The sequence below is a fragment of the Gadus chalcogrammus genome, chromosome 3, assembly GCF_026213295.1.
Source record: "Gadus chalcogrammus isolate NIFS_2021 chromosome 3, NIFS_Gcha_1.0, whole genome shotgun sequence".
Classification (NCBI taxonomy): domain Eukaryota; kingdom Metazoa; phylum Chordata; class Actinopteri; order Gadiformes; family Gadidae; genus Gadus; species Gadus chalcogrammus.
The window spans coordinates 20,658,861-20,662,506 of NC_079414.1; positions in this window are offsets into that span (position 1 = coordinate 20,658,861).

Here is a 3,646-nt window from a genome sequence, read left to right on the forward strand (position 1 = left end):
CTTAGCTAGAGAACAAATTTGCAATATGAAACAGCCAAATGGGAGTTAGAAAATCTATTGTTGGATTCGGACATCTAGGGCTATTTGTACGAGCCAGAATACAGCCAGGAAGAATGAACACAAATAGAGTGTGAGGCTGCTGCGGCTGCAGCTGAACAAGCCTTGCCCGTTGCAGAGGACGAGGAGCCGGAGCGCGCCGGTTTGCTCTGTTCGCCTATAAACACTAATACAGAGTCCCTGTGCTGCAGCGAATTTCAGCAATGCCAGTTTCTTCTAGAATTAATGGCTGAATCTGGCAAAGACGGGGCCATGTGTGTAACCTCTCACCCAGCCTTTATGCCTCATCTGAACAGTTGGGCATTGGATATATATTTCTGGACCCAGAAAGTGACCTGGAAACGCCAGACGTCTGAGCATAGAGTAAGTGTTTGTTTTTTTCGAAAATCTCACTTTATGAGGTTTTCTAACATAAATATGAGTTCCCCTAGCCTGCCTATGGTCCCCCAGTGGCTAAAACTTGCGTTCGGTGTAAAACGAGCACTAGGTGTTCTGCTCGCCTTTGAAAAATCGGAGGCTCAAGCACGCTGATTTGGAACGTGGTTTCATCCGTCGTAACATAGCATCTAAGCTCCTCCCCATACTCTGCCTGGCCCGCCCTGAGAATTTGGCCCGCCAATGAGACAAGACCGTGCGAGCGCCACATGTGTGTGTGTGTGTGTGTGAATACACACACTGTAACGCAAGTGTTTCTTGTCGGTTCTTGGACGTCTATTGTATTTCCACAACGAGACTGTAGTGGAGGTTATCTCAGCCATGGTTGAGAATGAATTGAGGGAAAGGAACTTTGGGTTTTGACTCCCTGAAGTACATGAATTGCGACATGCCGGCGGTTGCTGCGAGGCACCACCGCCGCGAAGCACCACCGCCCGGCAGCGGGCAGCCGGCAGCGCGTGGTTCAGTCTACTTCAGATTGAGGTGAAAGTGGAAGAACCAGAGACGTCGGAGAACCCGACAAAGTCATTTGTGATTCATAATATCGTCTAGAGGCGCACACAGCTTTTGGCCTTGATAATATGTATGATATAGATATCTAAGTATTATTTATATATAGAGCTCCAGGACTGTAACGCAAGTGTTGTACACTTCATTGTTATTTGGATAACCGTTCTGCTTTTGGTGTTATGGCGCGTAACACGTCGGACTCTCGTCTCTGGTATTTCTACAATGAGACTCGTAGTGGGGGTTAACTCAGCCATGGTTGAGAATGAATTGGGGGAGAGGAACTTTGGCTTTGACTTCCTCAAGAACATGAACCACGACATGGCGGGCGAAAGGGATTGTTGGCCGCGAATGTCTCCCATTTGAGCCCCGCTTCCCGCTGCCGAGGGACCGCTGCCGTGGGACCACCGCCTCGGCGCTGCAGGAGGCGGAGGTGCCTAAGCGCTGCCCGGCAACAATCCCTTTCTCCTCCATGTCGCGGTTCAGTCTACTTCAGATTGATGTGGACGTAGAAGAACCAGGGACGTCGGAGAACCCAACGCGAAACCGGGTCGATCTGTAGAAACGTTGTAGTACACATTCCAGGCCCATAAGGGGCGCTGCTTCTGCTACAGAAATCCAGAAGGAAAGTAAATAAGAAGAAGAGGCGAGCATGCGCATAAAGGGTGAAACTCTGCGGGCTTAACAGTCATTGGCTAAAGGGTCGAGGGGTGGGGCGATGACGTCATGGTTTACTGTTTCAGTCGGTTTCAGCCGTCCACACGAATCCAAAACGAAACCGGGTAGATTTGTTTACGTTTTGGTCAGCGGATTCACCGGCTTCGTGTGGACAGAAGGCCGAACCGTAAAAGACCTTTGCGGTTTCGCCATGAAATCGGCTTTGTGTGGACGGCTTCGTCATGGCGTAAACCATGACGTCATCGCCCCACCCCTCGACCCTCTAGCCAATAACTGTTAAGCCCGCGGAGTCTCTGCGCATGCTCGCCTCTTCTTCTTATTTATTTTTCTTCTGGATTTCAGTAGCAGAAGCAGCGCCCCTTATGGTCCTGGAATGTGTACTACAGCGTTTCTACAGATCTACCCGGTTTCGCTTAACTCCATCTTTACGGAGATACTCCGAAACCGGATAGGTCGAAACCGTAACGGTTTTGCCCGTTTCGGCTTAGGCCCCGTCCACACGAAGCCGAAACGGGCAAAACCGTTACGGTTTCGATCCATCCGGTTTCGCAGTATCGGTTGTATTCGGGCTGCATTTGGTGTGTGTGTGTGTGTGTGTGTGTGAGTGTGTGAGAGCGAGAGAGAGAGAGAGCGTGTTGTGTCGGTCAGATTACAGGCGTGTGTAAATCCTGGTAAATGACCAGGCACTCAAATAGCTCTTGTAGTTGCATTAAATACATCCAAGCTGCAATGCACTATTTTCTCTAAAGGTTTGGCCTCACTTGGCTTCCTCAAAAAAAATCCCCACGCCACGCCACTGCATATATATATATATATATATGTTATGTATATATATATATATATATATATATATATATATATATATATATATATATATATATATTTATTATACATTATATATTATATTATATCTATAAATAGTCTAACAGTCTCAGTAAATGAGACAAATACACACTCTGAGATAACTGAAAATGTGCGATATGGTGTCTGTCTATCTATCGTGAAATTAGAATGCAATTTAGTTTGTCCCAGTTGGGTTGCTGTAGATAGCGTATTGTGTGACGTAATCAGCAGACGACGGACCCCGAGCCGATCTGGAAGCCGAGCCGATGTGGTACCTACACCCATATGCCTACACCTCTTTATTATGTCCATGACCTACACCCATAGACATCCCTACACCTGTAGGGAAAAGGTGGTTTATTGCCTTTTGTCAATTTGTTACTGTTGAGATAAGTGGGATTAACGGGTTTGGGGTAGTTGTTGTTTGTGTGTTTATTGAGTGTAGTGTTGCCGCCACCGTCTCCGAGACTTGCATGTCCGTTGGTTGGTTGTGCGGTGCGCTGTGTGTTGTGGGTGTGTTTAAATAAAGGCATCTCGTTGTCGTGCGGTGTATGAGGCAGGAGCGTTGCGTCACCGCTTAACCTGGGCTCCCGTCTCGTCCTTCCCGCACTGCTCGCCACAGTATCATCCGGAGGTGGACACAGCTTTTTTATTAGTAGAGTGTGCTTGCCCCAAAAATTTATTGTGACTATTCACTGTAAAAAAGAACACTTAAATTTGATAATAATTTACAAATGATCTCTGTTGGGCCTAAACGGTTTGCCAACAACACAAACAGGCCTACATTTTGATAAAAGACCTCAATAGAATTTTACAAATTAAAAAACAAAGATATCCTTTTCAATTAACAAAATATATTTTTATTTCAATTTAAGTTCAACATTTTTGGTTTTTGTTTCTAAAGGTAATAAATAAACGAAATGCTCAATGAAAATAAATGACACAACACTTCAGCCTTTTGAGCCAGGGGGGATATTTGTGTTGCCAGAACCAATAGTTGCTTAACTGCTTGCCGGGAAACTATGTGTGTGTAGAGGACAGGGTTCAGAGAACAAGAGAGGGTGCCAAAGGGGTGTATTGAGAGGCGTGTTAAGTGGGACTGAATAAAAAGCAGGTTCATGGAGAG